At 45.5% G+C, this 24,282-nt stretch overlaps 1 long non-coding RNA gene across 3 annotated transcripts in view; it reads right to left on the bottom strand.

Annotated features, from left to right (window-relative positions):
- LOC144294376 (uncharacterized) overlaps window positions 1-24,282 on the bottom strand; it is an 81,371-nt gene that overhangs the window by 26,239 nt on the left and 30,850 nt on the right. The window contains exon 2 of one of the 3 annotated variants that reach the window (XR_013361777.1): window positions 17,628-17,683. The exons of the other annotated variants lie outside the window; for them this stretch is intronic. This is a non-coding gene — a long non-coding RNA (uncharacterized LOC144294376). The remainder of the gene's footprint in view (window positions 1-17,627; window positions 17,684-24,282) is intronic. 3 annotated transcript variants of the gene reach the window in all.

Here is a 24,282-nt window from a genome sequence, read left to right as displayed (position 1 = left end):
AACTCTACCAACACCTTGATTTCAGCCTTTTTGGCCTCTAGAACTGTGAGGAAATAAATTTCTGTTGCTTAAGCCACCTCGTCTGTGGTATGTTGTTGTGGTGGTCCTAGCAAATGAGGAGAACATCCCTTGTAAACTTCCCCACCATCTTCCCTCCTGTCGGCTCTGCCTCCCAAATGGTAGAAGGAAGAGCCAGCCTTGTTCCCCTAAGACAGCTGAGACCTCCTTATCTTATATTCTCATGATGAAGAGAAACCCTTCTCAGGTTGAAGATGGCTTCCTGCATCCCCCAGCCAGAGAAGGGGGCTGGCACATTCTTCCACGACAACTGTTCTATCACCAAAGTCAAAGCTACTCAGCTACCCCCACCAGCAACCCACTCCCCAGCTGAGGTCTAAGAGCTTCTGTTCTTGCCTGGCACTGTGAAGCAAGCGTTGGTCCTCCCGAGGCTGTAGCCTGGTAACACCCTTTACTTCTCTATTTTACCCTTCAGAATTGGAGAGGGCATCTATAGAATGTTATTTTTCGAAAAATTTTAGCTGCCCGGAAGGAAGCCATTGCTCTCACACAAGAAAAGTAACATGAAGATAATCTCCCTCACGTGCAGAGCTACCCTGAATGCCTAAGGGACTTCCCCAGAGAGATCCAAGGCAACACTGGACCCCAGAGATGGGAGTCACTGCTAATTTGATTCCCCGGGTCGCAGAGAAATGGAAGGAGGTGGCACAGGAAGAGGGAGGCTGGTATTTTCTTTCCACTCACAGGACTGCAGTATACTTTACATTTCCCAAAGGCCATAATTATTTCCCGGAGAAGAAATTCAAATGACCCAGATAGTTAATTCAGCGAGATTGGCCCAAAAAGTATTTACCTAAAAGGCAGTTTTGTCGAAAAGAACATCACAACATTGTCAGGGCCTGCTCTCCTTGCCTGAAAAATGCAGGTGCCAGATATAAGGCTGAAGCCTAATATAATTAGAGAGAGCAGGAGGTTTGGGAGTTTGAGAGGCAGAGACAGAAGAGGACTGGAAAATAGGAGAGAGGGAGGAAGGATGGGAAAGTAAGGTGGAGGGGGAGAGAGAGAGATTGAGAAAGAAAAAGAGGAGAGGATTCCCATGAGCCACCCAATGCAATGACCAGGGTGGGGCTGTCCATGAACCCCCTGGATCCTAGGAATTACTTCTGCATGGAGAAAGGTAGAAGTAGATGAGTAGCTTATTTTTGGTTACCCCCATCTCCCTTCCATGTTCATCTCTGACTGAATGAACTAGGGCCACCTGGTTCAGGTGGTGAAGAATGGTTCACCATTCTTCTAGGGCCACCTCTCCCTTCTTCCAGGGCCCCAGGTTCTCCCCACCCGCATGACTGAGACTCAACTCTACTATTTCCTGCTTCCCCTAATCAAATACTCATCTCCTTAGCACAGGGAGCTTAGCTCTGAGCCTAGAGGGAACTCACTGGTGGAATTAACACACACTGATAGCTACCATGTGCCCAGCACCTTGCCCAAGTCCCTTGACCAGGGAAGGCTAGATGTGAACCAAGTCATCACTGTGCAAACAAGAAAATAGAGCCAATGGTGTTCTACAAGAGCATGACAATGTTAGTTTAAAGTGTCCCATTTGCTATAAAAAAGCAAATATCTATTTAGCAGTTATTATGGGCCAGAGACTGTGCCAAACCTTGTGTTGTAATTTTATTTAATCCACAAAAACAATAAGTATAAATACTATCTCTATTTTGCAGATAAGGAAATTAGGAAGAGAGCCAGGGCTGACTCCAAGATGCCATGCCCTTAATCAGCATATTACTAAGCCTCTCAGCGCAAGAAAATGTTGTAACAGACTCTCAAGGTCCCTCTCTCCACCTTCTTATCCCTGTCCAAAGAACAACCCAGGCAGCTACCAGTAAGTTAGCCTTCAACCCCTGAACTCATGATATGTCTCCAAGACAGCTGGAGTTGAGTGACATGGAACTAAAAGGGCATCCTTACAGAGAGGGACTCCAACATTTGTGTAGCTATGGTATGGGTTTGCAGTGTCAAGCAGGAGGAGCTGTACCCACTTAATAACCATGACCTCTCCCCAAGTCTGACTGATTGAAAGAAGCCCATCTTGAGACTTTGGTTGCTTGCAGGAAACCCACATTGCTCCCCAGTGCAAGGTCAGACCCCAACATGGGACAGTGGAATGTGTTGGGAGGTAAGTCTGTCTTATAGGGCATTCATTCTGTCCTATGTGGCATTCACCACAGTGGCAGTACACCTAAGCCATGCTTTCCGCCATCAGCCTGGCTTGTGAAGAAGCCGATATTTCACTGCCAACCCAGAGGTTCCTCAGCCTGCCTCAGTGGCTCAGCATTCAAGCGAGAAGAGACGCACTGTTTATTGGGCCTCCTCCAATCTCAACAAAAGACATTGTTTCATGCTGAGCAGGAATGGAGAACGGGTGGAGTCTCTTGGAGGCTAAAGGTAGGCTTCAAAGAGTTAGGCCAGTCATAGGCCCTCAGCAAAGCCAATCACACAGTCTGGCCAATGAGGGTTCAAATGACTTGGGGCAAAATGAACAAACATGTCCCTACTGATCCATCATTTCAGGCATTGTGGCTCTATGCATAGGAAAATATGTATAAGTGTTTATTCAAATAGGAACCTATGGCAGATGGGGAGGATGTAGAGTCTGTTTATGTGACATTTAAAGGAGCCTGCTCCCAAGGACCAACATTTCTGCAAGCCTAAGAACAGAGCTGGGTCTGCCAGCATTATCTTTTGCACACTACATCAGGCTTATCCCTTCTATGGGGGACCCTATGGGTCAGGGACCACACAGGACAGAAGCTTAACTCTCCATATGATCCTGGGCATACCCATCACCCAGCCTCAGCTCCTTCCTCTGCAAAGGGGAAAGAGCAGGACACCTCCCCCCCCCCCCCCCCAGGTATTTGCAAAGGCTGACATAAAAGCAAACATTTTGTGGATGTTTGCCTGCTTAGTTTGAAGGAATAAAACCGTGTAGGGTAAAAAGACTACTGGGAGTGGGGAGAGAGTCCAGAGTCCATAAGAGGACCCATCTGAGAGTTAAATGCAGTTAGCGCTGCTTGACAGAGAGCAAGGAGAGCCCACGGGCCAAAAACCAATAGTTCTACAGCCTTCTCCGGGTTCCGACAGCATGCCACCTCACCCGGAGTAAGACCAGCACCTGTGCATTCAGTCTGCGCCTTTCCACACATCCAAGCATGAAAGCATAGCTCAGGGGGTCAACAGGACCCCCCATTTCCCGTGTGTCCGCCTGGCTTCTCAGTCAGAACATAGGCTCCTTGTGTCACACAGGGCGCCTCTGTGTGCCCCGCAGACCTGGGCACAGAGCTGGTCCAGGGCAGACCCTCAATAAATATTTGCGGATCGTCTGCCAGGAGGGAGGCCTGCCTTAGGCCAGCTGCATCCCACATCTTCGGCCACCCCTCGACCTGCGATCGCCTTTCAACCTTGATGCTGCAGATGGAATGCCACTTCTACCCACCGTGGAGAAAATTTTCCATGGCACTCAGAGGGGAGAAAAATGCCAGGTGGGTCTCCAGAAGGCTGCAGGGCCACCCCAGGGGCCCTGTGTAAGCATCATCAAGCAGGCCTTTCTGGTGACAGGGGGAAGGCTCAGGTGAAAGCTGGCTTTCCCCCATGGTGGGGCATCGTCACCTGGGATGTTCGCAGCAGAGCCCACAGGAGAAAGAGCGGATGCCAGGGCAGGAAATCCCAGCAGAGCCCCCACACTCTGCAGTGACGTGAGGCCCTGGCCACGCCCGGCCACCCGGCAGCTCCAGCAGGGAAACAGCTTCCTTTTGTGGTCTGACCCTGGCTGGCCGCCAGGGCTTCAACAAGAGCCTTGTGATGTGCACTTTTGAAATGTGTTGGTGGCGCGGAATGGCATGTCTAACTCGTGTTTAATGCCCGTCAGCGTTTATGTCTCTTTCCCACGCCCACGGATGCAGACTGGCTGCATGTGGGGACTGTGGTGGCCAGCCGTCTCAGTGCCTGGCCGTGTGGCAGGGGCCCTCTCAGGACACGCTTCCTTTTACCCTCAGCCTACCCTCTGCCAGGCCAAGGATGTGGCTCCCTTGAGAAGGGAGAAGAGAAGGCAAGCGGGAGCTATACTTAATATCAGCTGCTGGACATGTGTTAGGTTGTTTTCTGTGAGGTGTCAGGGCCCCCAGTTTGCAGGTGGGGAAACTGAGGCTCAGAGAGGTTAAATCTTTCTTGGAGGATAACACAGCTATAACATGATGGAGCAAAGTCCAAACTCCAGTCCGACTCTTCCAGGATTCAGACTCTTCCCAGACACCTCCACCCGTCTCCTGGGAGGTTCATTCTCCCCAGGATCATTCCTGAAGGACAAGGCAACAGTGGCCACAGCCCACATTCCCACTGCCTACACCCACCTCCTGATGACCACTGGCAACCAGAGTTTGAGAAGCCCAAGGGAGGCCCGGTCAGCTCACTCCAAGCTCATGGTTTGCTTCAAGAACATTCTATTTGATTTGGGTTGTTAATTCTCAAAGTATGTCTGCCAAAGTTCAGAAGTTACTGTGCTTATTGTTTTTCCACGATTTTCTTGTTTTTCTGTTGTTTCTTAATTATGGCAGCTTCTGCCTGGCGGTCCTTGGAGAGACACACTTGGGCTCCAGCAGGTTCCCTGGGTGGTCTCCAGGAAACCCAGACAAGAATCGTGTGCTGCTTTGTACTGTGATGACACAGCCCTCTACATTCCTGCAGCTCACAGGAGCTGGGGAGAAGCTGCTAGAACCACACAGTGCCTGTCTTGGGCTAAGTTCCCCTGGAGAGATTAGAACAGAAAAGCAGGTACATGGTTTATCTAGGAGACCCACAGTGAAAACTCCAGAGCAGCAGCAGGCCATGTGACATGGGGAAGGAGAGGAAGAGAATATAGGGGATGTTCCTGAGCAGGCTACTTCTGGGGGCACCTGAGGCTCTCTAGGAAACAGTAGGACATGGCCCAGAGTCTGTGCTAAAGAAGATGCAGTGTTTATCCACCAGTCGTTGGTTTAGGTCTGTCCCAGACAAGCCAAACCCTGTGACCAAAATCCTCAGGCAGAGAGAGACACACATGCCCGAATCAGAGCCTGATAGTAGGCCTGGAAATGGTGAGTACCAGGGGGATACAGGCGGGTGCTCCTCACAATGGGGCCGTGTCAGGTACCACCACTGTGGGACAGAGCTCTTGGGCTCGTTCCCCTCTCCCTCCTTATGGGCTGTGATTTGGATGATACTACAGCATGGGCTCTAGGTCACTTTGTCTGTCTGCACCTTCTCAGGCATCTCAGGTAGGGAAGAAGGAACTGGGTGTCACTTCCCAGTTTTGGAGAGTTCTGAGGGGATGTAGCTGAGGTACTTGGACTTGTCATCCATCAAAGGCAGACCTTCCAGAGAGAAAAGAGGGCAGACCCAGAGATCCCTTAATGCACCAGGCACAGACATTAAGGCCTCGGTGACCACTTGCCAAGCTGGAGGACTGCAGTCAAAGCTTGCAGTAATTGTGGAATTTGCATGCTCTTCCTGGTAGCTCTTAGAAGCAAAGAGGACCACAAAAAAAGACCAGTCATGGCTCCTCCTGTAGTCAGAGAGAGGAGCTGGGGCATAGGAAGGATGGATCATTTGTAGCCTGGGGGAGGGTGCTGTGCTGCTCCCTTCCTTTTCATTATCCACTAAGAGATCCACTGCTTCCTTTCCTTGCCCTGGCTGATCCCCCTCCTTGCCTTCATCTCTGTACGTGCCTGGCATCTCTCTTCTTCCCGCTGTGGACTTCTGTCCCCGTTTAGCTTCTCTCTCTCTCTCTCTCTCTCTCTGAGCCACTGGGTCTCTAAGGTGCTCATCATCTCCTGTCAGACCTCTCTCTTCATTCTCTCTGCACCTCTTCCCCTCTCCTCGGGCTCCCCTGAGCCCCTTCCCCCTCCTCCTAGAGACTTGTGCACCCCTCCGGGCAGGTCTGGAGTTTCAGTGATGGGGCTGCCTAAATCACCAGGGACGGGCACTGGGGGGCACAGGGCATGCACGTCCCAGCGTCCCAGCGGCATGCCCAGGCAGCAGGAGGCCTGACAGCCTTGTCCATTGCCATTGCGAGGACAGCTCCCAGCCTCAGCCACCAGCAGCCCTCCATTCGCCCTCCTCCTCTTAGCCATGATCAACATTTCAAAAGCGAACGCACAAGCCCTACAGTGGGTTCCTATAATTCACCCAAGGGTTGCGCCTGCCTGCCTGCCTTGAGACAAGCTGCATTCTTCCTTCTGAGTTAGCTATTTTTAAGAAGGCTCCCCCCTCGTTTCCAGTTCCCATTTCAGCCCAAGCGCTGAATTAGATTCTTTCTTCATTTTGTAGGCTCCCCCTCTCTGTTATTATATAAAACCATTTCAGCCCTTAAGGAGTTGGCATCTGACATCGACAGCTTCTGAATCCCCAGAACAGAGAAGGGAAGGAATAAACAGAAGGGAGGGAAAGAAATGTTCTGTTTCTGCTCCAGGAACATGAATCGGCAGAGAGTTAAATAGCAACAAAGTATTTGGTGTTAATCTTTAATATTCTCAGAAACTTCAATCCCTGAGCTGCCATTCTCCAAGTGACTCTGGCGCCTCTCACAAGATATCACACCTTCTATTATGCTCTAAAAAAAGTACCCACCAGAGGGGAGTTCTTAGTGATTAGACTGCCAAAAAAAAAAAAAGAGAGAGAGAGAGAAAGAAAAAATCGAAGGTGCTCGTTGCTATTTATAGGGAAATGACTGAAAAGGATGAGACATGGATTCCTTTGCCGTCAGTCTGGCCAGTTTTAAGCAGACCCTGCCTGAGCTCGTTCTGTGATGTGATCTCTACCTTCCTCCATCTCCAGAGTCAGGGAGCAGAGAGAGCGGCATGAGACAGATCTCAAGGGCTGCAGCAGCATCAGGAAGTGGAGGCGGAGAGAGTTTGGGTGTCCCCACCCCGGCTGCCTGTGCCCTCCTCAGAGGAGGAGGTGAGCCAGACTGTAAATGTGAATGATAAGATTCTTCCTCTAAACTACATGTGTGGCCTGCTAGCTCCATGTAGGTTCCTCTAGGCAGAGTCTGAGCCCAGGATTCCACCGAGGGCAGTTTATCTGGGAGGGGAACCCAGGAAACACCTGCAGGGAGGTAGGAGGTGAGAAGGAAGGGCCAGACAGCCAGTAAGGACCATAACATCCAGCAAATGACCTCTGTGGGCACCTGGGACCCCCTGCACAAGTCAGAGAGACAGTGCAGAACATGCACCTCAGAGTTACCACACCTGAAGGTGAAGAACCTGGAGTATTTGTCTACTGACTCCAGCCAGTCCTTGGCTGAGGGCTACAGGAGGGAGGGTGTTAAATTCTCTGGCACTCCGAGCTTGTGCACACTGGCTGCACAGGACACCTCCAGCGAAGACATGCAGGTGCTAACTGTTGGAAGTACACTGCAATGGTGAGTGAGAGAGTCAGCACCCACGGCAAATATCAGTGACCTGTATCATTCATGTTTGGGGCTAGCGCTTCAAAATAAAGAGTGGGAATTGAAATTAGACGGATGAACGTTGCCTTTAGCATGCCACACCTCTTTTCATTGGGTGCCTCCTGGGTTTCTAGGCAACAAGTCACATTGGGTTTGGAAGTCTTTGCCCCAATAGCATAGTCTTTGGAATTTTTCCTAGAGGAAAGTTTTCTCCTCCTTTTGCAGAACGAGGTGCCTGGACATGAAGTCTTGTCCTTACCCTAGATCGCCTGCGGGGCTTTCTGAAGCTGAGAAATTCTTTCCCCTTCCCTTGGCACCTGTAGACCTAGAGTTATGTCCAAGCAAAACAGAGCATTAAGGAGGAAGGAGATGAGTCACTCCCTCCCTGCCTCCCCACCAGGGCTCCCCTCATGTCAGAGTCTCTTCCCAAAACATGCAGCTCTTGTAGAAACACTTAATATTATACGACATGTCTCCTGACACCCTCCCTCCATCCTGGTTCCATGTGGTCAGGCCTAAGCCTTTTCCAGAATGGCAGTCGTAGGACCTAAGTGGCAGATTGTCAAGGAGCCTTTCTCCAATGAATGACTAAATGAAGGTCCTCAGTGCCTAATTGAGAAATTCTTTGGCTACTCCAAGACCTATTTTATCAGGTCTAAATCCCCTTATATATTCAAGGCTCTTTACAATTTTCTACCCTGATTTCCCACCCAAGGTTCATGTTTAACATTCCTCTCCATGGCTATTGACCATTTGGTCAAGATGTCACCATTTTTCACTCTGATGGGCTTTGCATGTGCTACTTCCTCTGCCTGGAACACTCTTCCACTTTCCTCTGTCTGTTAAAGGGCTACTGTAATCCTTTAGACTCATCTCCAAAGTCCCCTCCTCCATGAAGTCATTTCCAAATCCTCTAAGAGGTGCAAGATGATCAAATAAGCAGACCTAGCAAGTGTCTGAGGGACCAGCAAACAAAGACAACCAATAGCTCTTTTTAAACAGTTTTGATATTTCTAAAAAACAAAGACAGCCAAGTAGCCAATATGCAAAATGCTCTGATCTGGTTTGGCCTTCCTTATAAATTTTATTTTTGGTTATGGTTTTGTTTTGTTTTGGCTCATCAAGCTTGGAGAAAGTCGTCATCAACCTTTTTGGAGCTTGGGACCTCTAGAGTTCTTATTATTGCCTCTACTTACAAGCATTAAAATTATTTAATCATTTATTCATTCATTCATTCATTCATTCACTCACTCAGCACACCGGGCAAGGCCTGTGGCCTGGGACATGCAGGTCACACACTCTGGAGGAAGTAATCAGCACATTACAGATCGTTAGGACACTGTGAGATTCCTGATCATTTGAAAGGGTCTGCCCTGGTGAAATAATGACACTAGTAGATTCTAACATAAACTAAATATTCAGGAGTTTACACTCATATAAATAAACATGTGAATAAATGAGTGGCAGAGAACGGATAGCTCTTTCTTACACTAGAATTCTAATTAATACCTGAACAAGAGGTCATGCAAGTAGGAAATCACCATTTGGCAATGACCACATTAATAATGGCTGTAGGTAAGAATCAAATGCCAATACTAAAATTAGTGGGCTACTGTCTTCTAAGAAACAGGATATTTGCATAGTCTCACAGACTTGGCTTAGTCTCATCCTTACAAAGAATACATTAATTACAAAGGGAAGAATAGCAACTTTGTGGTGGAGACACCTGGCAGACATCACCTCTACCAAGTGATCAAAGTCAATATCACCAATGATAAGACAAGATGACATCATGCACCTCCTGACATTATGTACTAAGAAGGACATAATATCACTTCTGTGCTTTTGCTGCCAAAAATGCATAACTTCAGTCTAATTGTGAGAATATATCGTACAAATCCTATAGTAAGACACATTCTATAAAAGAAATAGCTAGCATTCTTCAAAATCACGACAGTCCTAAAAGGCAAGGAAAGACTGATGAAATATCCCAGGTTAGAGGAGGCTTACAGGACAGCTAAATGTGGGCAGACAATGCAGACTCTTGGAATGAAAAAGGGTATTAGTGGGACAACTGGTAAAATATGAACAAAGCCTCTAGATTGGTTAATAGAGCTATATCAGTGTTAATTTCTTGGCTTTGATCATTGTACTAGGTGATGTAAGACGTTAACATGAAGGGAAGCTAAGTGAACAGTAGACAGAATCTCTGTGTACTGTTCAGCAACTTTAAGTCTGAAATTATTTCAAAACAATGTCAAAAATATATGGGGGGGAAATTCTGCTCTATTTCTTAACCTCACGTTATCACAACACCTGAGGGATTGTTCTAGAATATTTGTTTTGTTTATTTGCATCCCTGCAAGCCTCTCCAGGAACTGTCTAATTCTTTCTGGGATCCCTGTGATGCCAGTGCTCCAAAGTTTCATATCATTCCCTCCTCCAACACCCACTCCGTGCATTTGGGGACCATTGCTAGGAGGTACAAAGGGAGCTATCGAAAAAATTCTGGATTTATTAAGCAGTGCTGCTTAAACATCATCATGCCTTTTATGAAGAGAAAAGGCAATGCACTGGTAGTGTGATACGTAGATTGCTCCACTCCTCCCTTATCCCTTTGTACTGAAACTTTCCGATCCTATTCCCCACCTGGAATCAGTGCTGGCTTCATACTTGCTCTGACCAACAAGCAGCAGAAGAGACAATGAACCAGGTTTGAACCAAGCTACAAGAGGCCTTGCATGTTTTTGCTCATCATCCTGGAATCCTGCCCCCTCACCAGGTGAAGAAACCCAAGCTAGCTGCTGGAAGATGACAGGTCCTGTGGTGCAAAAACAAGCCAATTGCCAGCCAAAACCAGAAGTGTGCACGAAACCATACTTGATCTGCAGGCTTGCCAACTGACCACAGACTCATGAGTGAGCCCAACTAAACCAGAAGAACCACCCAACTGAGCCTTGCCCGAATTCCTGACTCATAGCACCATGAGCTAGACAAACGGTTGTTGTTTTAAATCACCAAGTCTTTGCACTGTTTATTATCCAGCATTGGATAACTGATATAGGTAGCAATATATATCTGATATATCTCCATATCTTGTATCTCCCATAGCCCTAAGCTCAAGGACCAATAGTATTATCCTCTCTTTGCCTCAGATAGACAAATGCAAAGACGTGGACCCTTGTTTTAAACAAAGACAAGACCCAATTGAAATAATACCAGAGAGATCTCCTCTCCTAAGTAAGATAATTTGGACACCTCTTCCCAAAAGGAAAAGGAATCTTTGCAAAGAAATTTCACTGGTTGAGGAAGCAAAGCACAGGCAAGATCAGCTAGACAATTCCTTAGTAAGAGGTCATCAGTATACCAGGAGCTGCTGGGGCAAGGGAAGCAGAGGGAATGGTTTTGAAGGGCAGGACACTTTTATAGGATAAAGAATAAAGAATGAGGAAGAGAAAAATTGAAAATATCTGATGGGCTGGGGCCACATGGTCCACTTTGGGGTGAGAAGGCCCAGAGTTGGCTTAGGGTTGGGGGTTGGCTGACCAGACAGACTCTATTTCTGGTCAAGCAGAGCATTGTTAGAAACATGAGTTATTTGACTAACCCCATATTGGCTGACATGGCACCCCAGGCACGACAAGCTCTATCTCAGTCCTAGAAAGTTATTTCAACAGAAACAATGACCAAGCTTCTCATTTGAGAGAACAGCTACAGCACACAACAGTTATGGCTTCTATGAACATATGTAGCCTGACTCTATCTAAAACCTCAAATTTCCCCTTTCACTACTTATCAACTCCCCCACCCACCCGCACACACACAAGCCTTGTCCTCACACTGTACCATGCTGGGCCCCGAAAACATGAGTGTCCAACCAAAGCACTCCTGCTGGGGATTAAGCTGCAATTTTAATATTAATGCACTTTTCCCATCCCTTGGGAATCTTGCCCACCTGTTCCCAGCTTCTGGGAGGTGCCTCCAGCTCTGGAGATTCCGTGGCTGGTGCCTGCCGAGCCTGCCACGTGTACTTCCAGCAGCCCCGACGCACCCTCCTGCCTCACCCATGCCAGCCCTTTGGCTGCCCATGTTTCCCTCCTCTTCTCTCTGAAAGCCCTTTGGGATGCACTTCTCCAGTGTGCTGAACTCAGCCCAGCCTGCTGACTCTCTGGGCCTCGTGCAGCCCATGGAGGCTTTTACCCTGCCCTCCGCCCCATTTTGCAGTTCTCTGAGAGGAGACTGTCCTCTTCAAGAAGTGTTAAATAAAGTCTGTATCACCTAAATTGTCTTCAATCATTTTTTTAACACTTCAAAGGTCCCCCTATTCTGGATGCTATGAGAGAAAAACTGGATATTTACTCTTTTCTGTCTCCTTGGTCAGGATTCAGCACGGGTCACTGAGTGGAACACTCTGTCTTTACCTACTGAGGACACAGGCACACTTCCCACCCAAGGTGACAGGTTGTTTCTACTTCAGGAAGTGCCTTCTTGCCCTCGGAACAGACAAAATGGCTCTGCTCCTCACAGCATGAGAACTCTGATTTTTCCAAGAACTGGCCATCAGAGCTGAGAACAACACAGCCCAGCTGCACAGATCATAAGAAAGCAATATTCATCGAATATCAGACTGTCCCAATATTTGAATTGAGTAACAACTTGTCATGCATTCTGCTGGTAGGATGCTGCAGGAATAGAAACTTATTTTGCAGAAAAAAGGAGCAAAATAGTCAAAAGATATGTGATAGTCAGGATTTCTTGTTAGGCAGGCAATAGACTACACAGAGGAGGCTTTCCTTGACATAGGTCATCTTGATAGCAGGAATTACTTGCCCATCCTGCCTTACCTGAGACTCCTTTCCACACTAGCCCAGGCCGCCTCCGTGCTGCCCACCGAGTTCCCCAGAATGCCATGGGCTACACTTGGCTTAAAGCTAAGCTTGAGTAGAGTCCAGCCCAACTCAACTCTTTCTCTGTTTTAACCCTCAAGATGTAAGACAGTTATTAAAATCAACAACAGGGCTCTCAGCCACATACCCTCTTGTTAACTCCCATGATTAACCATGAAGGAGCCAATAAAGAATACTCCACCCCTCGTGATCAATTGTACAATGATGACCTCCTACTCCTGAGCCTGAGCTGTCCTGCCCCTTAAGGCCATTGTGAAGGGCCCAGCATGAGCTGGAAGGTCAAGGGCTGCAGCTCTTGGGAGGCCCATCTGCTTTCAGGGGCTTGCCAGTGGACAGGTGGGCATGAGGAGTGCCAAGACTGGTCCCTGACAGAAGGCTCTAGGATGGTTCCAATTTGTGCCAACCTTCAATACCTCTTGGAATAAGGCCCTTCTTCATGTAGTCCAGGTCTTATGGGTTGGTGGGAGAAGTTATTACCCATACCTGCCCACATGGAGCTATATACTGTCTTTAATCAGAAATACCCATGCAGTAGGCCTAAAGCTGAAATTCGTTTCCTCCTACAGGGCTGGAGCAAACTTTTCCCAGGGAGACAGAGTTTTCTCAAGCCACCGTTTATAATGTAAGTCCCTCCAAGAAGCTGAGAAGCATCATCTAGTAAATTATATCAGACATGGGCTCCCCACAAAGTAGCTCCTGAGATAAGGATTCAAGTGCAAGCAGTTTATTTGGAATGAGAGAGACTGGGGATGTTAGGGAATAAACAATGCCATGTTGGCAAGTTGGCTACAGGCTCACTAGAGTTTAACCCCCTGAGAAAACTGGGAGCTCACGTACATTATTTGCACATTAGCTGGGGCATTTTTACACCAATTCCTGCAGTCTTGATTTGAAGATGAACCAGTTGGGGAGGGAGGAAGGAGAAATGGGGGGTGTTAATTCCTAGCATGTCCATTCTTTAATGTGGATCTGTCATGTGGACTTTGGTGGCCAGATGAAACCTTCAGGAAAAGAAATAGAACTTCTGGCAGTTGGGAATCAGTCCAGCAGACCACCCTGGAGTAGGGCAGGCTAGGAGTATAGCAGGGATTCCCAGTGGCCACACAGGCCCCTCGATGTGACTAAGGCAGCAGTGATGATTCTAAAGGATACTGATATCTTCCCTAGGAGCTGGAACCTGTGATGGCAGCTGAGGAAGGAGTTCACCATTTCCCAGTGAGGAAAGAGAGATTCCAAGAGGTCCTGTGACTTGTCTACAGCCACACTGTTGACGAGCTGCTCAAACTCTCTGATCCCAAATTCCAAATGTTTGCTACCTGACCAGTTGGCCTGAGTGGTGAAACCAGGAACAAAAGGATGGGGCCTCAGATGGACAGGAAGGACAGGACATGTGAGAACAGATATCAACTACCTAATTTATCAAGCAGTTGTTATCTGCTTGGTCTTGCTCTGAGTGTTTTTCATGAATTTTTTCATCTCATCTTCATGGTAACCTCCTAAGTTTGACACCACTATTTTCCCCACTTACAGATGAGGACACTGAGGCACAGAAAGGTTAAGAAATTTTCTGATGCTGTGAAGCTAGGATGGGACAGACCTAGGGTGCCAACCTAGACAATTCATCTCTAGAGTCTACGTCTGTTAGTAAGACAGACATCTTACTAACCCCACCCTGTCTCTATATTCTCAACAAGTTTGCTCATAGCCATGGCTGCTTGAAGGCTACTGATCTCTCCTTGACTAAACCACACTTCCTAGAATTTTTTGACATCAGCAAAGGGGCCACAGCTGATGAAGAAGCCAGGAACTTCTAAAACATCTAGCTGTCCACCTCAGCAGAGGCAGCGAAGCACGTGAGCAGATTGGCTCTGAGGTCTACAGTGCCAGACTGGAATTCCAAGCTCTCCCTTCAGGCATCTCAGCAGGATTTGAGGGGCAGCCATGTACCAGACACTGTATTAGGCTCCAGGGCTACAAAGGTGAGAATGGTGAGAACATTCAGCTGATTCTATATCCAGACAAACAATCAAGTATGAGGGCAGAATGAAGACATGGTCACATACAATGACTCAAAAAAAAAAAAAATCTGCCATGTATCCTTTTTTAGGAAGCCTCTAGAAAATGTGTTTTAGCAAGACAAAAACATAAACCCATAAAGAGAAGAATTGCAGGGGTGCCTGAGTGGCTCAGTCACTTAAGCATCCGACTTTTGATTTTTAGCTCAGGTCATGATCTCAGGGTCGAGAGATTAAGCCCCACATTGGCTCCAGGCTCAGCTTGGAATCTGCTTGAGATTCCCCCTCCCTCCTCTCTGCCTCTTGTGCTCTCACACTCTCTCTCTCTCTCTCTCATAAATAAATAAATCTTTAAAAAGGGGAGAGAGAGAGAGAGAAGGAACAGCAGTAAATCAGAGCAGAGAGTGACAAGATATGCCAGGATAAAGGATCTGTGCCATCCTAGAAAGTAGTTGTGATGGGTAGGGTGTGCACACAGGTAAGACAGCAACAGTGTGGGGGTGGGAGGGGAATGACAGGTTAGTTGATGGATTTGAGAGAAATATTGATAAGATTGACAGATCTGCAGAGGTACTGGGTATGCACTGGGGATGGAGGAATCGCCTTGGATATATAGACAATTAAGCAGAGTGAAAAAGAGCACTTTTTCAAGCATTGAAACATGATCATATTATACTACTTGATCCATTAGTGAGCAATAGTTTTATAGTTTTAATGGAAACAAGGATTTGATTAACCTTGTTAATCAACGTTATGGTGTTGAGATTGAGAGAAAGGAACAGTGCAAGTGGTGGAGGGATGTTAAATTCTCAACCATCATAAGGGAAGTCAAATAGCGTACAAACTGACACATCAAGATATAGTACAATATTTAGTCAAGCATACAAAAGGAAGTCAAAAGCTACAAACTTCCAGTTATAAGATAAATAAGTTCCAGGGATGTAATGTATAACATGGTGCCTATAGTTAATGACATTGTATTGTATATTTGAAAGTTGCTAAGAAAGTAGATCTTAAAACTTCTCATCAGAAGAAAAATATTTGTCACTATTTGTAGTGATGGATGTCAATTGCAGTAATCATGTCATCAATACATACATATATCAAATCATGTTGTATACCTAAAACTAATACAGTGTTTTATGTCAATTACATCTCAGTTTTAAAGAGGAAGAATTAAAATTTTTTAAAGAAATAGTACAATAGCTTAATACATACAATAATATATATTATTTAGGGAGGTAAAAAAAAAGAGGTGAAAACCTTTGGGTATTTGGGGTCATGGAAGGGCAGAGGAGCCAAGAAGGATATTCCTGTTTTATATTTTAAGTCTTATAGTCCTATTTGATTTTTTTCAACCTATTGATTTTTTCAACATGCAGAATTTACTTGCAAGAAATTTAAATTAATTCCTTTACAAAGGAAATATTTTTGTTTAATTTCTTCAAACTCTTGATCCAGTGGTAATGCGTAAATGCATCTGTCACTATGTAGGACCTTTATTATTAGGAAATCAATACCTCCCTACCCCTGCTACAAACATTGAACAGATCCTTAAGAAAACTAGTCTAAAAGGCAGCTAAGGGGACAGTCAGGCCAGGGTGCCAGCAGCTATGTTCCACTTCAACCAGCAAAGGCTAGTTTTAACTGAAGAGAGGGAAAGCAGAATTAGGAATTGTGATATTGAAATTTGTGGTTCATCAGTGAGGGCAGACTACCACCCCCTACCAGCTCATCACTGGCACTTCTCCAGACTCACCAGCACCCTCCTGCCCTTAGATATACTATGGCTGACAGTGACCCACAGCAGGCTTGGGAAGTATCCATACTGATGGAAGCACATCTTCCAAATCAGCCCAGGCCAAGAGGAAGAGTTTATTTCAAAAGTATTGAAACTGTGTCAAACCCAATTAAAGGAGAAAACTCTAACCCCCAAAAGTTACCTAAAAGACAAACACGATATTCATATTCCTGGGAAAATGCAAATAATTTTTACAGGTGAAAAGATGTGCTCTCCAATACTTTCATACATAGTAAAGATGGGATGTTTTCTTAGATGGAATGGGACAGATTCTGTGGAAGCAAAGAGGCCCTTAAAATGTCTTCTTTCATTCCCAGGCATTTGTTTAGATTACCAGCAGGACAGTAGGATGACAGAGGGATGCTGAGTTGGCCAACTCCTAGATCAATGACTCAGCCTCCCCCTTCTCTGACCTGGTGTGCAAGAGAAGCCTGCAGTCCATCTCATAGGCCTCCTGCATTCCCAGGGCAGGGGCAGACACATTGCTAGGAAAACTAATTCCTCAGCTCAGGAACCCCACATGGTATACCATGAGACTAGCACTCACAGCAGAAAAGGTTGATCCAAAGTAGCTTTGCAGCAGCCAGAGCCAACCAAGGGTGAGGTGAATTCAGAAAGGCCCAGAGCTGAAGGCCCCCATCTCTCTCAATTTTGGAAATAGCACATACTGCCCCTTGGTTTTTTCTTTCCTTTTGCTTGGCTGAACTTCAGAACTGAAGTAAAATCTGCATGTGCCTCAGCCAAATATTACCCTTAATCATGCTGCTGCTACAACGCCTAATAATACTTTGTAGGATTATATTGCAGAACAAACCCTTCTCATACACATCAACTCACTTGACCCTTAAAACTGCCCAGTGAGGTTGGCAGGGTGTTTTATAGATAATTGAGGTGTAAAGATTTTGAATGTCTTTCCTGAGAACGCCCAGCTATTAACCATCAGATGAGAGTCATGATATTTCTACTCAGTTTTTCTCCACAAAGGGAATGAAGGTGGTAGTAGTAAATGCACATAATAAAATAGTGCAATAAGCAACAGAAACAGGAAAACATAGGAATTAGGACAGGATATAAGAACTGAGAAGAAAAAAATCTCAACAAAGTCCTGCCCAGTTGGTATAATTGAAGATATCCTGGCAGCCTAAGCGAAAAAGGAAACAAGATTAGTCACATAGGTTTAGTTGTAAATGATGTGCCAAAATCAAGATCCAGCATCACACACAAAACTCAACTTGAAAATGCTTAGATCCATTTCTCATCCCCAAAAGTAGGCTATTCCTAATTCAGGAAGCATCTGGGCCCACCAGCTAAGGGCTCATCCCCTGAAATATACAATTCTGTTACTGGTTTAGCACAGGTTCTGAGAACCATAGCAAGGCTCAAAATAAAAATCTCCTTACCTGAGGCTCAAAAAACTAAAACTTCCAAATGGAGTGATTGGTTCTGTCTCCTCAACCTACAAGAAAATCAGTTCCAAAGTCAGAGAAAAGTCAAGAAACTTAGGTTCCATTAAAATGTCAATCAAGGATTCCCCCCTGAAAATCTAATTATATCTCATCATCTCAAAGACTCAAGCTTCCATCTGTAGATAGGAAATTAACCCTCCATCCTGAGCTCCTAAAACAAGCCAAATGGAAACTGTTACATAATTTCAGTTGTATCTGAGGAGATCCTCACAAAATGTGGTAGGCACTTACTGTTTACATCTTCCCAGCATCTCTCCCTCTTTCCTTGCTAACAGAACTCAGTTTTTCTTCTGGGGTCCTGATGGGTCAAAATGTCCCACCACCTCATTTGGCCAAGAGATAGGAACATAGCTCAACTGAGAACATTGAGGTTCTTCTAGAAATTAGAATTTTGAGCGGAGAGATAGAGACATCTCATGGAAAGATCCCAAAGAAGAGAGCTCACCAGTTTTTACTAAGATTTTCATGGATCTGCTGATTCTCCTGGCCCTGCTGATTCCCATGGCCCATTTGATCAGCTTTTTCTGTGATTCTATCAACTACCCAACATCCTTCCAATGAGTTATTTTTTTAATTAAACTAATAAATGTTACTTTCTGTTGCTTACTATCAGAGAAACCTAACAGGTCCATAAAGAAATGGTACCAGTGAGTAGCCAAACCTTGACATCTCTTTATTACAGGCCAATACAATATAAACCAATCAAGCAGTGCTTATCAGAAACACCTGGAGGGCTTCTAAACAATTTAGATATGCATTTTTTAAAAAACTACTCTGGTGATGCTGATGCCCATGCATAATTAATAATCCCTCCTCTAATGGATGACAGCAAACCTGAGCTCTAATCCCAGACATATTCTATTCTATATGACTGGGGCCAACCCTTAATCTCAGCCTTTGTTTCTCTATAAAGTGAATGAGGTGGTAGCTGTGGGTGGGGGTGATTCTGGAGAACTGTCCAACAAAAGTGGGGGGCCGCTCCTCATCCCAGTAAATTGTGGCTGTGAGGGAAAGAAGATCTGGGCTTGCCAGACCTTTCAGCTTTCCAAGAGAAGTGGGATTCAGTATCATTTGCCATAAATGGATGGTAATTACAAAAAATAATTACAAGCAAACAGAATTACTAAACTCTATCTGGAAATGTTGCCTGCTTCAGGCTCTGAGCCAAAGGCTCATGGCCTCTTCACTGCAAAGGGAGATTAAAAAGAGAGAATAAAGCTTACCACTGTCTGATGGAGACTTTCTCCTTCACGTATCAGTGGGAGTACTGATAAGGACATAATTATCATAATGTGATTCAGTGTTATTCAGTACTGGATCTGTGGAATCCATGTGCAACTGTCCACCACCTTGGTCATTCTGGAGCCTTTGAACCTCCCTTCATGCCCAAGCTGGATTCCACACTTCCTGGTGAGATTTTTCTGCCTGCTTTTGACAGCCAACATGGAGGACATTTTTATGCCATCTGGCCTGGAATTCAGCTTGAGCCAGCATTTTCTACATCATCCCTCACTCTCCATCTCTTTATTCCTGCTGTTTCTTTCCTCCACTCCTAGATCCTTCCATACATCCTATGCAGGGTCTAGTATCTTTGTATTGTCCTTTGCCCCAAAAAGAGGAGAAGCAAAGTGCCCAGCCATGACTGCAGAGGCAGAATGTCCTGTTATCTCCTCACGGAACAGATGGGCTACTCAAAGGGACCAAATGACTCGTTGCAGCACACAATTGGCAGACCTGAGGAACATTTTCTCACTTATTTATCCAATATATTTTGAGGACCTCTATTCTATTCCAGGCACTGTTCTCAGGATTAAAGATAAAGACAGAGCAAAGACTCTGCCCTTCACAAAGAGAATGCAGGATATTCTCTAATGATGATAAGTACTGTGATATAAACCCAAGCTGGGGTGGAAGTGGAGAGTGCCTGGGACAATGTTTTGGACAGGGTGATAAAGAAAGGGCCTCTTTGAAGAGCTGATATTTGAGCACAGGACGAGAATAAAGTGTGCCATGCAGACACCTGTGGGAAGAGCATTCTAGGTAGAAGGGAAACAGCCCCAAGAAAGACAGACACTTGATATATTTGAAAAGCAGCACGAAGGCCAGTGTGGCTGGAGCAGGGTATGTGATGAAACTTTGGGGATGAATACAGAAGTAATATGGACATGAAGCACTATTAAGAATTTTTAAGTAATAGAACATGAAGCACTATTAAGAATTTTTGTTAAGAAGCTATTTGGTAGGGCAGCCCAGGTGGCTCAGTGGTTTGGTGCCACCTTCAGCCTAGGGTGTGATCCTGGAGACCTGGGATCGAGTCCCACATCGGGCTCCCTATGTGGAGCCTGTTTCTCCCTCTGCCTGTGTCTCTACCTCTGTCTGTGTCTTTCATGAGTGAATAAATAAAATCTTTTTTAAAAAAGAAGCTATTTGGTAGTACAGTGGCATGATCAAGCAGTTTTGAGGAATATTAGAAACCAACTTCTAGGTCCCAGCTCAGCGCCATTTACAGAAGTCCATACTGCTTCCTTTTCTACCTGGGCCACTAAGCATAGCTGCACAAGTTGTGTACTGCCTAACTACAGTTCACATGGACTATTATAATGCTCTTTGAATTGTGAAGTGTAATGACTATATTACCTTCTACCCCTGGAGGCTCAGTTAGACTTAATCTCATCCTGGTGTATGAGCAAAGCTAAGCACTTCTGGTTCAAGTTCTCATTTTCCTTACTAGGTTGTGACAAAGTTGGTCTGGGGGTTGAGGTGCACTTTGATGGAGAACCTGAGGTGAGGGAGAAGTTCAATCTGATCTCCAATTCCCCTCACTCATTATCTTCTTCCCAAGACCTGTGATTTCAGAAGCCAGAGGACAATGGAATGAGCCAGCACCATCTCTACCAATGACAAATCTGAGTTGCTTGGCTCTTTGGACTGGGAAGAGAAAGAGTGAGCCTCCATTCCTCTGAGCCTATAGCATATGTCCTGCCATTAGTAGGTATGAAAGAGTGAAGAGAAACTCTTTTTGTTGCAGTTTTTCATTACTTCTTGTTGTTTTGTTACACACCCACACATCCACCCCAACCCCTGACACATAACACACACACACACACACACACAAGATTAGTCAAGGTCAAGTGAGTCATCTTCCCTGGTCCCCAAAACCTCACCTTGGACCCCCTCTCATATCCACTCCTCTACTCTATTTGCCTACTTTCTGATCAGATCCCTGACTACATTGTAAATAGCAGCTTAAAACTTAACTCACTTTGCATCACCCCTGGACACAGGCAGAGAGACAGCAGCTTGAGCAAGTGACTTGTGCAGATTGATTGTCCAGCATAGCTAACAACATCTCATTTTGGGAGAATATTTATCTTTGCATCATTGGGGTTTGGGCCTGAGATTGTCATGAAGTGCTAGCATCTCACAAAGCCAATAAAACTCTTGAACAGGGAAGTATCATTTTCACAGACCCATTTTTAGAAAGCAAGTAGTTAATCAGACATAGCAGCTAATTAGCTGAGCTGTGGAAGGAGCTACACATAAACATCTTGCTGGGAGATTCAGCAGAGAGAAACACACAAGGAACACAGTGTCTCACTTCCTACTCCTTCCTGCAGGGAGGAAACAATAGACTAGGACCCATCCTACCTGTACATCACAACATCTCTAAGGTAGCCGGCAACTTTCCCGCTCCCTTTCACCCATGCAGAGCTGCCCTGAGAATGTTCTTAGCCCAGTGGGGCAGGTGAGCACATCCCTACTCAATCTTATGTCCTCTGGCAGAATATCCTTCTAACTGGAGTCTTCTGTCCAGTTCCTGTTATAGGTATCTATTGGTGTGAAACAAACATCCAGAGAACTAATGGCTTAAAGCAGTTTATTATGATCTCTTATGAGTCTGTGAGTTAGCTGGGCTCAGCTGGGTAGCTCTCTCTTGATGTCCATCATGCAGCGATAGTCAGATGGCAGCTGGAGCTGTCTGAAGGCTCAGCTGGGCTGGTCATCCAAGATGTCTCCCTAATGGCTGGTGATCAATGGTGGCTACAGGTGGGAAGCTCAAATGGAGCCCATGACTGGGGTACCTACAAGTGTCCTCTTCACATGGCTTGGGTTTTCACAGCATGGAGGCTGGGTTCAAACAGGGCGCAAGAGACCCATGTAGCAGCTGCTGGGCCTCTAGTCTCAGCAGGCTCAGATCATCATTCTGCTCCTTGCCATTGGGTAAGCAGGTCATAAGTCCTGCCCAGATTCAAGGGAGGGAAATTAGAATCTACCTCTTAATGTAAGGAAAAACATGCATAGGGAAGGAAGGAAATGATGGAGGCCATTTTTGGAGACTACCCAGTTCCCCAGAAGAGGCCTTGAGTTGATGATTCTTGTGCAAGCAACTGACACAAGAAGTGCTCCCAGGAGAAACTGAGTAAGAGAATGGGGAGCACATCAGGAAACAGGAAGAAGCCCAGCAGGGGTGATTTGAGGCAAAGTTCTAGCCTTACCCTGAATCCAGAGATGAGTGCTAGAGTTTATGCCTGAGAGTTTGACCCAACTTGAAAGAAGGAACGGAGCCTTCCTATTTCTACACCTGTGAATAATTTCCTGGTGCCCACAGAGAGACATAGAGGTGTGAATAACCAAACACTTTCCTATCTCTCTACATGACACAAAGTGGCTCCCATAGCCCAAGCCTCTGAAGAGTCACATGAGCTGCTGTGTAAAGCAAAGCACACAAATGTTAGGGAAGGGGTATATGGAAATGTAAAAGGGATTCAAAAGGACCTGAGCAGAGGACCGTCTGTCTGCTACAACTGACTCAGGTGGTTTGGGGAGAAGATGGAGAAGTAAGGATTTGTCATTAGTATATCCTCATGCATCATTTTGCCCCCAGCTCTTCCATGAGGTGGGGCTTGAAATCCCCATTTATATAGAGAAATCCCACACTCAGATGGATTGCAACTTACCCATAGAGCAGGATCTGAGCCCAGAACCATATGGCCCTGAAGTCTGTGCTCCATCCTTAAACCACACTAAAGTCACAGAAGAGTAGGAAACTTCAGCTAACAGCTGCCTCCTCACCACAAGAGGCATGGATGGCCTTCGGGTAAAAGGCCTGGGTTTCCCTCCAGCATCTGACAAAACCACACCATTTGCAGAATGCTCTCCACTGCCACAGTAGACGTGGCAAAGCTCTCTGCCACTTAAGTCATGTTATTCTCAAAGAGGTGCTGAGTGGTTTGTCCTCCATTTAAGCAGTGGTTTTCAATGTGGGTGGGAGTGGGGGTGCTCCTCGGGGACATTTAACATGTCCAGAGACAGTTTTGTTTGTCACAGGATGGGGGTGGGGACATTGTTACTGGTGTCCAGGAAGTAGAAGCCAGGGATGCTGCTAAACATCCTACAATGCACAGGGCAGCCCACTATTACAATGATCCAACCCCAAGTGTCAATAGTGCTGAGCTTGAGAAATCTTGATTTTAAGGAATAAGTCTCCAACCAAGCTAAATGTCCAAGAGGATAGAAGGCAGAGGAGCAGGGACTCTGCCTACTTTCACGCAACCCAAATGCAAATTAACAGTGAAAACTGAATTTTAGGTGGCTAGTTTTTATCTTCACGAAGTACAGCTGGCTCTTTTCTTGATTTTAGCAGCATGTACTGGTTGGATTTACTGAGTCATTCTACATTCTGGAGTGATAATCACCCACTGACTTATGACATTCTTGCACCAGAGAAGATACCAAACCACCTTCTCAAGGGAAGAAATGAACAGTAGTAAGTGATATTTAGCAACTTTGAAGGCAAGAAAATGGATAGTAGGATATGTTGCCATCATGGTCTGCTTTCTTCACTTGCTAGTCTATAGCTTCTTAAGCATCGAAAATAATGATGTGTCTCAGCATTTGGGAATGTGGTATGTGTTCACCTATAGATGAATTGTGGCCATAATTTCCTATGACTGATCGTACTAAACGTACTTAAACAACCAAACATGTGTTTCCTTTCAAAGTAGTCACCTTGGGAAGCTGTACACCTATATTTTTTCAAGTATATCTTTTCTTTAAGTTGTGAAAAAATACACATTATATAAAATCTATTATCTTAGCCATGTTTAAGTGTACAGTCAGTGGCATTAAGTCATTCACACTGTTGTGCAACCATCACAACCATCCATCCACAAGCCTCATTTCATCTTGCAAAATGGATACTCTGGACACATGAAATAATAACTCATTCCTGCCATTGCCTCTGGCAACCACCATTCTACTTTCTGTCTCTATGAAGCTACTTTAGGGACCTCATGTAAGCAGAATGATGCAATATTTGTTTTTTTGTGACTACTTCACTTAGAATAATGTCCACAGTGTTCATCTATGTTGTAGCATGTGTCAGAATTCTTTTAATTTTTAAGGCTGAATCATACATCAATGTATGTATTTATCATATTTGGTTTAGCCATTCATCCCTCAATAGACACTTGGGTTTATTTTCCATCTTTTGGCTATCATGAATAATGCTGCTATGAACATAGTATACAAATATCTCTTCAAGTTCCTGCTTTTAATTCCTATGAGTCTATACTCAGAAGTGGAATCA

Source organism: Canis aureus, chromosome 22 (genome assembly GCF_053574225.1).
Source record: "Canis aureus isolate CA01 chromosome 22, VMU_Caureus_v.1.0, whole genome shotgun sequence".
Taxonomy (NCBI): domain Eukaryota; kingdom Metazoa; phylum Chordata; class Mammalia; order Carnivora; family Canidae; genus Canis; species Canis aureus.
This window is presented reverse-complemented; position numbering and strand designations above follow the sequence as displayed.